At 40.4% G+C, this 13,433-nt stretch overlaps 1 long non-coding RNA gene across 7 annotated transcripts in view; it reads right to left on the bottom strand.

Annotated features, from left to right (window-relative positions):
• The window catches only part of LOC116654444, a 101,957-nt gene that overhangs the window by 49,137 nt on the left and 39,387 nt on the right, over positions 1 to 13,433 (bottom strand). For 6 of the 7 annotated variants that reach the window (XR_004305409.1, XR_004309694.1, XR_004309690.1 and 3 more), the window contains exon 3: positions 5,563 to 5,615. The exons of the other annotated variant lie outside the window; for it this stretch is intronic. This is a non-coding gene — a long non-coding RNA (uncharacterized LOC116654444). The remainder of the gene's footprint in view (positions 1 to 5,562; positions 5,616 to 13,433) is intronic. 7 annotated transcript variants of the gene reach the window in all.

Here is a 13,433-nt window from a genome sequence, read left to right as displayed (position 1 = left end):
TATGATTTTGATGCTTCTTATCACTTCCACGCTCAAAGAGAGGAAGAGCCCTCAAAAGACAACTCCTGCTTGCAAAACACTCAGGACACTTGTTATCAGCCAAAATCCTTTATTAGCAGCCTTGCTTACCTACAGAGGGTTACTGAGGACACGCAACTTTTCAGGAGCGCGCAGCCAAATGGCAAGCAGCCACAGTCGCAAGCTGCAGCAAGGTGAATTCTGATTAGGTGTAAGGAAAAAAACCATTCGGTGTGAAAATGAGCAAACTCTAGAAGAAGAGGCCAGAAAGGCTATCAGCTCTCAGGTCTTGGGGATTTTCAATTAGTAAAAGCATTGAGCAGCTTCATCTAGCTTCATGCGCAGTCTTGCTTTGAGCAGGTTGATGACCCCAAGAGTCAAGTGCAATTTATTTATGCGGTTTAAAAAGACAACACAAACAGCTTCAAATATGCTTGCAAGAACCCAGAAGGCCTGGATTTTGCCAGCATAAAATGTTAGAAGAAAATATGAAACATTTAGCAGCAAAATTGTCAGTTACTGTCATGAGAGCCTTAGATTGGGGGCGTAAGATCTACTAGTTCACCTACCTAAATACTGATATGCAATAAGAGATCTTCCACACCAGCTGAAGGAGAAACATCCTTCCATGTGGATTTCCTTATGAGAAGGGAGTTGATGGAAGACTGTCCCTAACAACATCAACAAAAAATAGCCACCTACTTCCCAAAAGTTAAAACTACAACTACGGAACTGCACAAAATAACATCCCAGCACAACAACCTTTACACTGCAAAACATGGATGGCGTGGAAATGTGCTGATTCCATCGAAAACCTCTTTGAAAGGCAACAAGTCTGTCCAGCTTCCTGCCCGGCTGCCTGCCAGTCCTGGGGTGGGTAAGTCCAAGCTCTTCAATTCAGAACACAAATATCGGATACAACAGGATGGGAATTCTGCTTCCTGTAGCTCTCTAATTAAAAGAAATTCCTTATAGGTGTGTATTTCAGGAAGGACGAGGATGGCTCTGGATTCAAACAGCGGGAATGGCTTTTCTAAAGCAGAAAGCGGTTAAGATTTGTTGTGTTTCCACAGACATGTGCGTTTCTAACATCACAGAAGGATGTGGATGAGGTGTCTCTGTCCAAGTTATGTGTGAGGGAAGACAACAGCAAGGAAATATTGCTGCCTCCAGAAGGGTCCTAAGGTTATTTTCCAGCCTTAACTGTTAGTTACCTGCTCTGGAGGATTGGACTAAGGAGAATGAAAGGGCAGCAGCCATGACACCACAGCAGCCTGGATGACAGGGAAGGGGAAGCATTTCTTCTACAGAAGATGAGACAGACCTCAGTCCCTCAGGAGAGATGCTGAAATGAATGGAAAGGAATGCATGTTCACCACTTCCTGTATCTGTAACAATACGGTGTTTTTACGAGACCCTTGTTTTTAGTTTTCCTGCAATGTTATATTCTCCCCCCTATTACCTTCATGCGAGACTCAAAGCCCAAAGCAAACAGAATTATGTGATATAAATACGAGGTATAAAACTGCAAGCTCAAGAATGCCCAATCAGTGACTTCAGAGACCCAACCAAACAGGCTGCATCCCTCCAAGTCTCAATTCTGGAGCAGTGATTTCTCCCCCTCCATCCCATGACACAGGAGAAGCACAGCACAAGCGAGGCTCACCAGCTCTTGGTGGTTTTTCAAGTGAAAACAGGTTGTGACAACAATTTGTAGCAACTTCAGGGAAATCTTTTTCTAGCTAAGGGTCAAGGCTTTTAAGCATATTTGGCAGGCTGTGGCCATATGTTAACAACTGTGTCAGTACCGTTCTTAATGTGAAAAAAATAATATGATAGGTTGTATGAAACAGCTGTGAGTCATACATAGCCTTTTAGGATATGTAGGTTCCCAACCCTGAGCTATAGAAACCAACCTCAGTTAGGGGAAAATAAAACCTAAATTAAGTCAGATAATGATTTGTTCATCTCTGAGTTTCATGTTAAGAAAAAAGAACTATCAATGCAAAAATATTCAAATAGGACCTTTTTTTTTCAACCAGCATCTCCACAGAAAGAAGTTTAAAATGATCATCCTCTGCTCACTGCTTGTTCTTACCAACATCAAGAGATCAACATCAAGGCAGCTTTTAAAATCAGAAGTAATGGTGTATTCCAGATGCTACACTCCTCCACTGCTCCCTGGCTGTGTGTTTGTCCTTGCATGTGTTTGCAGGAGGGGGTTGAGGGATGGACCAGTGAGCATCGCTTCATAGAGCTGTTTGGCATCTGATCTGCATGTGTATTTTATCAGCTTGCAAATCACTGGAAATAAGCTTGTGTGTTAACTCCAGTTTCCAAATAAAAGTCCAAAACCAAGTATATTTTATCTTGTTTAGAAGGAAAATCATTACAATATTGAAAAAAAAAAAAAAAAAAAAGAAAGAAAATGGGGAAATGGTTTTGCTGCCAGGTGTCTTCCCATTTCAAACAACAGAAGTCTTCAGAAACCTGCAGGTTTTGAAGCATTAAGCAGACTGAATAACAGACGGGGGTGAGGAAAGCAGGAACACATGCCATTTACCACTTAGCTTGATATATATCTGCCAGGTCTTCTTAATACAGCTGCATAACATCCCAAGAAGGTACTTTTCCTGTTTGTTTTGTTTGCAGGGCAGTGGGATTACAGAAAGCTCTGCTCACTGTAGCAGCTGAATTACTAGGAAAAGGGTGGAGAGAAGCTAAGAGAACCCTGCTTCCTGCAGGCAGGGAATCCAGAACTGCTTAACTGCCCATCATTTACACCAAAGAAGAGCACTCAGCACCACATAGCTCCTATTCATGTGATACTGGAGCATAAGCATTTCCCAGTGTTAATGGTGGCGCCTGAATTTGGTTCATGAAGCCATTTATACCACAGGCAACTCATAAAATGCAAATCTAGTAACTGGTCCTAGGAAGCTGCTCTATTTGTATAGCACACATTAAACTCGCAGGTACTTTCACATCTGACAAAAATTAAAAGTGCTCATTTAAAAAAACACAGTGAGTTTTTATCTCCCCAAGTCATCTAGAAGACTGCACTGTCAAATGAAGAGTTTCTTTATTAATATTTACTGCCTGTGTTAATGGCTACTTCACACACATTGCTCATCCTTAACTGAGGATCGAGTACCCCAGATCTCAATTCCCAAGTACTTCTAAAGGAAACACTCACAGAAGAAGTAGCCCCAGAACTTAACTATTCCCCTCAGTGCTGAGCTACTTCAAGGGCCACTCCAGCATCCGATGTCCACTAAGAAAACATCAGAGAAACAACAGTACTTTGGAAAGATACAGATGTGAAGAGCAAGGTATTCAGTATTCCACAATGTAACCTGATGTCCTCAGACAAAAAAGATCCTCCAGCTGGGCAGACAAATGCACCTCTCCCTTGTCTTTGCACACATGACATTCCTAATGAGCTACTTAATGGCCTGCCTTGGCAAACCCAATAGACAGAACTCGTTATGGGCCTCCTATCTGCTCCCAGTCACTAAGTGCTGAGTTTAACAGTCTTCTCCAGCTGTCAGAAAGCCACAGAGATTATATAATGTTTGGCCACCCTCTGGAAACAAACAGAGCAGGCATAACAAAATTTATCACCCTTGCGTGTCTGATGATTTATTAAATTGCAATCAACGTCGATGACCTCAGCATTCATTCTGTGTTTTTCCAACATATGAGATTGCAGTTTCCAAAAGATACCCTGATGGCAAACCCAAATAAACGCAAGCTGACAACACCACATACTAAAGCAGCTCACTGTTGGACTTTCCATACATCTTCAGAACCTGAAAACTACAAATGGTACTGACTGTAAGTAGGAGGAAGATGTTAAAGTTATCCTGGATCAATCTTGTCTTACGATTCTATCCTTTGGGTCAAAAAGCCCGCTGTGCCAACCACATCATCCACCAGCCCCGCGTGCAAACGCTTAGGGAAATTAAGGAAGCCCTTAGTGATTTCATTACTAAACTAAGTATATATTTCATTAAGTATAAAATTCAATGAGTTTTTTTCCTACTTTTTTTAAATGAAGACCTGCATCAAAACACGCCACAACCTTTTTAACCCCTTTATCCAGCTAGACACTTCTTAACATAGTTTAATATAGCGCTGCAGCAGGAATCTTCCCATAAATTACTGAGATAAATGAGGACAGTAAGGAGCGTGAGCCAGAAAGTAATTTGCCAGGGGCCAACACAGGTGACTGTATTGACTGCAGTTTTCAGAATAAACGACAAGTACTGCAGGGAGAAAAAAAGTGACCCCGCTTAAGAACTGTTCCATTTTTAACTATGAGCACTCAGGGAATGCGCTAAGGAAACAATCATCCCACTGAATCATTTCAAGAATTTTACAGCCAAGATGATTTATTACTGTAAAACAGGTCTTGGAAACAAGAATATTTGAAGAGACTCAATAGCTGTTAAATCAGTGTGGAAAACATGACGCTGGAGGAATTGCATATGCCTGACACATGTTCTACCACTTTTTCTTTTAATCTTTCTTATAAATAGAAGGTGCCTCTAAAAAGGCAGCCTGTAAAATTGCCTACACTTTTAGACACAAAAAAAACCCCAACACTGATAGTAAAATTACATTCACACGACTAATAGAAAAATAATGAGGAACCATACGACTGTTTGACAAATTGGAGGCACCAACAGTATCAAAACTTACACCTTAAAAACATACTCATCCCTTACTGAAATAAACTGAGATGCATCTTGCAGACACAGATCATTTCACTCAACAACACACAGAAAACCTCACGCAATCATTTTATGAATTCACTTGTTAGGCCGCTATGGAACCAAATTCAGAATAATAGTAGTTTTCTTTATTACAACTGCTATGTAGATGTTTTTAATCACATAGTACAGGGTCTGCACAAGACAGTAAAAAGCACACATCCCCAACATCTACAAGTGAGTCAGAAAGATGAGTTGTAAGGCTTGCTATCTGAAACAGCACCGAAAAATGCCTTCCTTCGCTGACCAAAATGGAAGAAACTCCTGTGTTAAACTGCAAACACACCCAGTACTCCAAATAAAAGTTCTCAACATATTTAAGTTTAAAATTTTCCTTACACCAGCTGGAACTATGGAGAACTTCACTGTGTTTTTGTAACCTCCAAGCCCTTTCCCACCCTTCTTGCATATCTGTAGGTTCCTTTGAATCCTCAAGTTTTATCAGAAACAACTTAAGATAACAAATGACTTAAGCATGTCCGTACAAACCTCTTCTCTCTTCATCTCTGGGCCATCAAGGCTCTAAGCAACACAATAATGAGATTACAGGACACAATCCTAAGCAGTATCTTGACATAGCAATGAGAAACTATCTACTAAATGCATCTCAACCTTAGCCACAAGACTTGAAACCAGCTAACTCAAAGCAGCTCTACAAAATGCATGTACCTCACTGACACAGCCAAAGAAGGAAAACTAATTGTCTTCTCAATTAAATATATGTTTAATGTATAAGATCAAACTAAGTAGTCCTTTTTGACTGACTTACTCTTTGGATTGTCCCTGGATGCTTGTACGACAACTCAGCCATCATTTCTTCCTCTGAAACACAAGAAAAGAAACTCTGCTTTAAAAAAAACAAGTATTTGCTTGAGCTGAAGTTTCTCATTACATTGTTAACTAATGCTTCAAGCTTACTGTTTGCTTTTACTCAGTAATGGAAAAAAGTTCTGATGTACATCTGAATTTCTCCTATTTGATTGCCAGAATATTTCTGCTCCATGAAACTGCTCTACCAAGATGAAGAGCAGAGTCTGCCTTGTGATATGTGCATAACGCCAAAGAACGTGGAAAATTCCAAACTCTATTTCAGAGTTGGCCAAAAATGTTCCTCCCAGCCATGGATAAACTGACAGAAAAATGTGAAGAAGTATTTAATTGCTCCAAGATAGCAATGTACTACACAGCCTATGGCTATTCCCTGTCTTGCTTCCAACATTCGATCCAGAGAAAGTGGGATTTTCCTTCAGTTTTGGTCATACTTGCTAAACTCAAGTTTTAGGCACTCTAAAGCACATCGATGGGCATTCAGTATAAACAGGCTGGCCACTCTGTCCTCCTCTGTGCTTCAGATTCACAACTGTGAAAAGAATGTTCATACCTTACTGGGAATTCACTGATGTTTATAAACTATACTGAACCAAACGATCAAGAAAAGAACCTCAAACACATGTGAAAAGAAATCTACTAAGTAGAGTTATGAAAGCTAAGTAGAGTTATGAAAGTACTGTCCTTAAACAGACTGCTCTAAGGATACACTCTCTATTTAGCCACGTAATTACTAAACCTTTAGCAAAGCCAGCAGAATTCCTTGTTTCCTTTCCATACCAAGTAGTGACCTGGAAGAGCTACTCAAAACCACCACGAGGAACTGGTATGTTCAAGACAGTGGAATAACTTGCAAAGGAGGATCAACTGGAAAATGAAGTCACTGGCACTACCTCATTCAAGGTTAGCACTGTTAGCCTACAAAGAGCTGTAACACGTAGGCACCAAGAAAGAGATGGGAAGAGAAGGATACCAGATGTTAAGAGCTTGCAATCAGCAGGGGGTGACAGAGGGACATGTAAATGCCAACAAAGACCTATCAAGCTGTTCAATTTCCCTTTACAGAAAGGGAAAAAAACAGTGGATGTGGAGAAGGTGCAGCAATCATCAATGTCTGTCAGTTTTCCTTCCGCCATCCTGCTTTTCCCCAAGCCAATGAATGAAGTACAACCCCCAAAACTTATGGTAAAAATCAGATGGAAAAAAAACCATGAAAAATAAAACTATCAATGGTTTACAACAGAGACCATACGCTGATCTTAGCAGGTGGAACTCAGCCTTCAGCAATAAATAAATGAATAAATCAGAGCACTTAGAGCATCTCTCGCAAGTTCATTAAGCAACGTATGAGAAATGTTTTCTGAATCCTGCTTTAGTCAACCTAAGTTCTAAAATCTCAATGTAAATACGTGCCTCACTAGGAGGAATGAAATTCTCTCAGCCCTTTAAGAGGGACATCATGAAATATCAAGCTATTAAACTTAACGAAGCAACAATAGAGCTTTATGAAGCGTGTTTTTCACTAATGACCTGGCCACTGTTTTTTTTTTATGCCTGTCTGTAAAATGCACAGCCAATATTTGTGGTTTCAAAACAAAACAAGAACAAAAAGAGATTTCTGGATTTAAAATGTTGATGTGAGGGGGGTAAAAAAAAAATCCAGAAAAAAAAATAAACTCTAAGTACAACCAAATATACAAAGTTAAAACCACACAAGCACAGATTTCATCCTACTCCTCAAGATCTCAAATAGATGATCGTATCTTGGTGATGGGTGTGATTTTATCCAGCTATGCCTCTTCACAATTAGCAACTGCATTTAGTTCAGTGGCTTCTGAGTCCAAATTCCAAACTCTAGTTGAAAATAGACCTCACAATAGAGTCCTACGGCTGAATATACTCTAGGGTAAAACCATTTCCTTTAATTTATTTCAATCTCATTTGCATGGCAGTATGCAATTAGTGTGTACCAAAAAACAAAGTATCTTATGAACAGAGGAAGAATTCCATGCCCACAATTTAAGTTCCCATCTCACAGTGGGAACGAGCTTATAACTTAAAGCTTAATAACTTATATGTAATAACTTAATATATGTAATATATAACTTAAATGTGTTTGGATCTTGTTGTTGTTCTTTATTACTATTAGTATTATTATCTCAGAACTGTTAGCTGTGCACAGACAGTTACTATTCAGGTATCACAGGCTATCAACAGAAAACACCACCAACACCATTTCTTTGATACCTCAGATCTTCTAAATAGCTACAAAGAGCCACATAGACAACACCTGGCACAGGCTAGAAATAACTGGATGTGCTACAACACCATGAAAATGGCTCAAGTACAAAGAGAGGTCATCATCCCTTCCTGATTAACAACAAATGAAGGAGAAGGAAAGGAAACACATTCAATTTGTAGCTCCATCATCAACCTTGTTGTCCTGGAAACACTTTCTGCAGGAGAAGTGGTACCTAACTACTAAAACATCTTCTGCCACTACTTTTCCTCCTCCTCTCTGCAGTGCTCTGTTTCATAAATAGCCAGCAACGAATATTTCCTCACAGAACGGTATATAAAAATGCATCTCTTGCTCCTTGAAGAAAATATATCGTTCCACTTGAGTATGTAGTACTTACAGGAATACCAAGTCTACATGAAGCCTTTGGAAAGCATTCTAATTCTGCTGTTGTTAGAACGACCTACTAACTGAACCTTTCACTTTGGGAACATACAGTGCTGGTAAAAGGTAATTGCTGATTTTAGAGCACCACATTTTGTCATGAGAACGGAGTGAGAAATCTGAGAGCACGCTCCATTTTCACAGGAAAAAAAAAAAGCCAAACAATGCTGCACATTGCCAGAATTATTGTATGTTGCTGCATTACTGTCTACAAAGAAAGAAAAAGATGTTAAGAGCAGAGTTTTGATGGTCTATCATCCCTAAATGTAAGCCCTATACAGAGCAACCTAACGGACAAACTGAGTTAAGGGGCTGGTAAATATGGTAGGCAAGCTTTCTTAGCATAGAATGGTTTGGGTTGGAAGGAACCTTTGAGACCATCGATTTCCAACCACCTGCTATAGGTAGGGACTTGTCTCACTAGACCAGGGTGCTCCAAACCCCATCCAGCCTGGCCTTCAATACTTCCATGGATGAAGCATTCTTAACCACATGCCTAATGTCTCTCCATCAGAAGCATCACACTGATCTCTGGATGGTGCCCAAGCTCTATATGGAAGAGCACCAATTGATCCACGATATAAAGCCATGGCAGGGGTGTGCTATCTGTTTTAAGCCATCACAGAATCACCAAATAAAAGCTGGTTTTAGAAATAAGACGCATTTAAGAAACAACACACTTGTTTCAGATCTAAAACTCCATGTTCTGCTGTACATTCGCCACATCCACCCGTTCCCTTGAACACCTCCATGATGATAACTCCTCCACCTCCATGGGCAGCCCGTGCCAATGCCTCGTCATTCTTCCTGAGAAGGAATGTTTCCTAATATCCAACCTGAACCTCCGCTGACATGATTTAAAGCAGCAGCCTCCTGCCCTATCAAACACGGTTCGAACAACTGTAATAAGTTCACTTATTTAAACACCTTCAAGTTCTTACGTACTGAACTGTCAACGTGCTGAGTAAATTCTGCCCCTGATACCCTCAGTCACCCCACCCGTGCTTATTGCTTTCAAGTCAAATTCCACAGTTCATATTGCTCTCAAAGAGAAACACCGCAACTCAACTCCATTTTCAAACGAGATCTGTTAATTACGAAAATTATTTGGCAACTCCAAAGGTGTTTTGGATCCTTCAAAAGGCCTATGAATAAACACAATTAGGCTCGCCAGTTTATTTAGTGCGATAGCTACTGTTTGGTATCACTCTTTGGCAAGGAGGAGGCCGGCATAAATGCCACATATCACTCTTTTTGTACTTTAGATTTTATATTAAACCCATCTGATATGCTTTCATATAATTATTCAATTGTGTGTTGTTGGTTGTAACTTCCAAATGGCTGATTAAACACATTAAGGCAGATCTCTGTGCTTCACCTACCTTTTTGTTTCATATTTTCACTCCACATTCTTTGTTGACTCTCAGGTGTCTCTTATTGCCTTGATTTACCTGTATGCTTAGCTATAAAATCACCTGAAATCTTAAGTAAGGATCTAATTTACCAACTAGAGCTGGTACTAATAAGCCACCACCACCACCAGACCTCAAATCCTTCATATCTCCATAGAATCACAACTTGGAGCTGTATCTACAAAATGCCACTTAACACCAGTCGCAGCACAGTGATGGAGATAAAAGGCTGGTTGTGATCCAAGTTACTTGTTAAGATCTAGTATCTGTAGGTAAATTCCAGTAGAGCTGAGTACATTCTGGATAGGATACCAGCCCAGAATGATGCAAGGGTATTTCACCACCACAGTGAAGAGCAGTGACAGGAAAAAGCCTATGAACCCAAGGGGGTATGACTTTTTAATGAGGGTGCATAGTGATAGGACAAGAGGGAATGGTTTTAAACTGAAACACGGGAGATTAAGGTTGGATATGAGGATAAGATTTTCACCCAGGGGGTGGTGACGCACTGGAACAGGTTGCCCAAGGAGGCTGAGGATGCCCCATCCCTGCAGGCATTCAAGGCCAGGCTGGATGTGGCTCTGGGCAGCCTGGTCTGGTGTTTGGTGACCCTGCACATAGCAGGGGGTTGGAATTGGATGATCACTGTGGTCCTTTTCAACCCAGGCCATTCTATGACGACATGATATGAACATGCAGGACAGTGTGACAGCCTGGCAAAGCTGTTCCACCTCCCAAACTCTCTGCAGATTACTTCTACTCTCAGTCTAAAATACTATAAAATACATAATAAAACTGACACTATTTGTTTTAGGACACTCACTCATCACTTGAGGTTATTTTGCAGTTTACTCATTGTGATGTCCATTACCGTACGGATTCACACCAGTTTTTTCCACGCAAGTATTTCCAGTGAAGTCAGTGGGGATTCAACAAGGCCGTGACCACAGTATAAATAGAAATCAGAGAATAGTATTTCCATAAGAAACTGCTCAGGGTTATTGGATTAACAGGCACTTACAAGTGACTCACGCTGACACAGCCTATAGTAATCCAATCTATTCGTAATAAAAAAATTCAAGAGAAACCTTAAATTTAGAAAATCACCCCTCTGGATTCTCACATGTCTGGTTTTATTACATAAAATCACATTAGCTACTCCCTCCAAACGAGAAGACAAATAAATTAAGAGATGAATTTTAGTTATTCTTTTTAAGCTGTGAGTGCAGTATGTTCTTAACAGTAGTAGATGCCAGGAAGAGTAGGAAAAAAGAGCCCTGTGTACCACTTCTGCGTCCCCCAGTCCTTAACACATACACACTGCATCAAAAAGGACAAAGAATAAAGTAACTATAGTCTTCTCACTACATCTTCCTTGATAAAATTAAAGCAGAATGCTGGATCTATTATGGTAGTCATCGATTCCTTCAGTCTGCATACCTGCTTTTGATTTCTAAATTTGCATCTCTTGAGGAGCTTTACTTCTCCCTAGGGGATGAACTATGACTTAATGCATACTGAGGTGTTCTGGCATGGATAACTGAAGTATCAGTGCCTTACTGAAGTCCTGAAGGATGCATTCACAGCTATCACACCTCCCTGAAGAACAGGGTGGTAACAGCCGCAGCCTCCCTGCTTATGTACCACACTGCCATAAATATTCCTTTGCAGCAAGTATTTAGCATTTGATATACCTACCTCTTAACAGTGCTGAGAAGAAAAGCTTTCCTAAATCATTACTCATTAAAAAGTAGCAAATATAAGTAAAAGCAGCAATGGCCAAAGCATGGGTTTGTGCACTATGGACGTGGAATTTTGACTGTTATCTTTCATCATCAGTTACTGCAACTACTGTAATCATTACCTATAAAGTAAGACACTTGAAAGTCATATCTCGTTATCCTCAAAGCATAGACACTGGTCCACAGAGTTCTACATCACTGGGCACACGGATGGAAAAAAAAACAACCCTCACATCTGTGAGAATTAGCTGCACATTAGTGAGGACAACAAAAGCTTTCCCCATATCAACTTCAAGGCTGCCGCGACAGTTGCTGTTTAGAGATCAGGAGCTCTTTCCCATATCATGTAGCTCAGTCAGATCAAAGACAACAGCACATACCTACGTGCATCATAAGCAAGAGGCTCCTCTTTATCTTTTTATACATGCTTTCCTGATGCACACACTCCCACTCAAAGAATTTCCATCAATGGCTCCTCTACAATCCTAAAAAGCAGAATGTTTTAGCCTTGGCTTAACTAAATTAGGGTGATCTACGGTGCAATTAAAAATCAGAGACATTTCACCACAACTCAAAACATGCCCTTCCAGAGACTCAATGCAATGTAAGGGTTAAATAACAACAACCAGAGTGTGTTGTGACCATATGGGGGCTCCTCTAAGGAGCAATTATCCACAAATTATCCAGCAGCCAAGATCTTCTGATCCCTGCACTATGTATGGAACAATATGAATGCACAGCTACATTCTCCTAGATGGAAGGGTAACAAGGATGATCTTAAGATGCAGGAAGACAGAACAGACAGCAAGTAAAATGGCAGGGCACAAGGGGACTATCCATGATACAGTCTGTCTGAAAGACAATGTTAAGAAATCCCATTTTCTATTGCATTTGATGGGGTTTTTCTTTGTGGTTTTGTTTCTTTGTGTGTGTGTAACCTCCTTACCCTTGTGCATTTTTCATACTCGTTCTTCAAGAAACGTTAGTCTCTACCTTACAGTAAAAGACTTGGAAAATGTTCAGATTCTTAGATTTTGTGCTAGCCCTAACTCATAATCATTCTAGCCTTGCAACCATGGTGTGAAGTGTACTGAGCTAGACAGCTGGCAAGGGGTAGGTGTGAAGAGTGGGGGTGGTATTGGGTTTTTTTAATTATTATTTCACTTCTGGTGCTCAACCCTTTCACCCTACAAAATCCATATTTGTAAATAGGAACGAAGATGATTCTTTTACTTACAGCTATTTGGTTTGATTCTAAACGCACCTGCACCTTTAATTGCAATGAATGAGTTCACTTCAGATTTACTTTGGCGACTGAAACAGAAGTATTTCCAGGCTGTAGCTCTGACCAAGATATCAAGTTACAATGCTCAAAAATCGCTTTGTCCACATAAGGCTCTGTCTTTGTAATCATTTGTACCACCTAAAAACTCTTTAATAAAAAAACACACTGAGAAATGCTTTACAAGGAAACCTATAAACAAGAAAATGTCCTGAGTTCTCAGTGCTGTTACCAAACTAAGATTTAGCTGAAGTTCCATGAAATGATTGCTAATTTTTCAGATGAACGCAAGTTTTGACTGAAGCATAAAATCCTACTCAACCAGCACATTCGTGCCTAAATTTAGTACTCCACCTCTTATCACCAGTCATAACAGCGAGCTGCTGCAGGTTTCAGAACACAGTCAAACCCAAAACTGAGCATCGATGTGGCTGGAAGAACTCAACCCTAGACTGAGAAGCGAAGAGGCCATCCACAAACTCACTCTGCTTTCAGTACACAAGTGGGCACTGGCCACAGCACTTGCGAGAGCTGCGCACACAGCCCTGCTTTATCCATTCACATCATACGTTCTGAGTTGTCATCACGTGCTGAGCAAATTTACATAACCTCCCTTACAAAGCAGTGGAAGGTCAGCACATAAGAAAGGCCAACTTGTGCTCAATTTCTTGTGCAACCCCTGGTCAATTATTA

The sequence above is a fragment of the Coturnix japonica genome, chromosome 1 (assembly GCF_001577835.2).
Source record: "Coturnix japonica isolate 7356 chromosome 1, Coturnix japonica 2.1, whole genome shotgun sequence".
NCBI classification, from domain to species: domain Eukaryota; kingdom Metazoa; phylum Chordata; class Aves; order Galliformes; family Phasianidae; genus Coturnix; species Coturnix japonica.
Note: the sequence above shows the minus strand (reverse complement) of the source record. Positions and strands in the feature narration are given on the sequence as shown.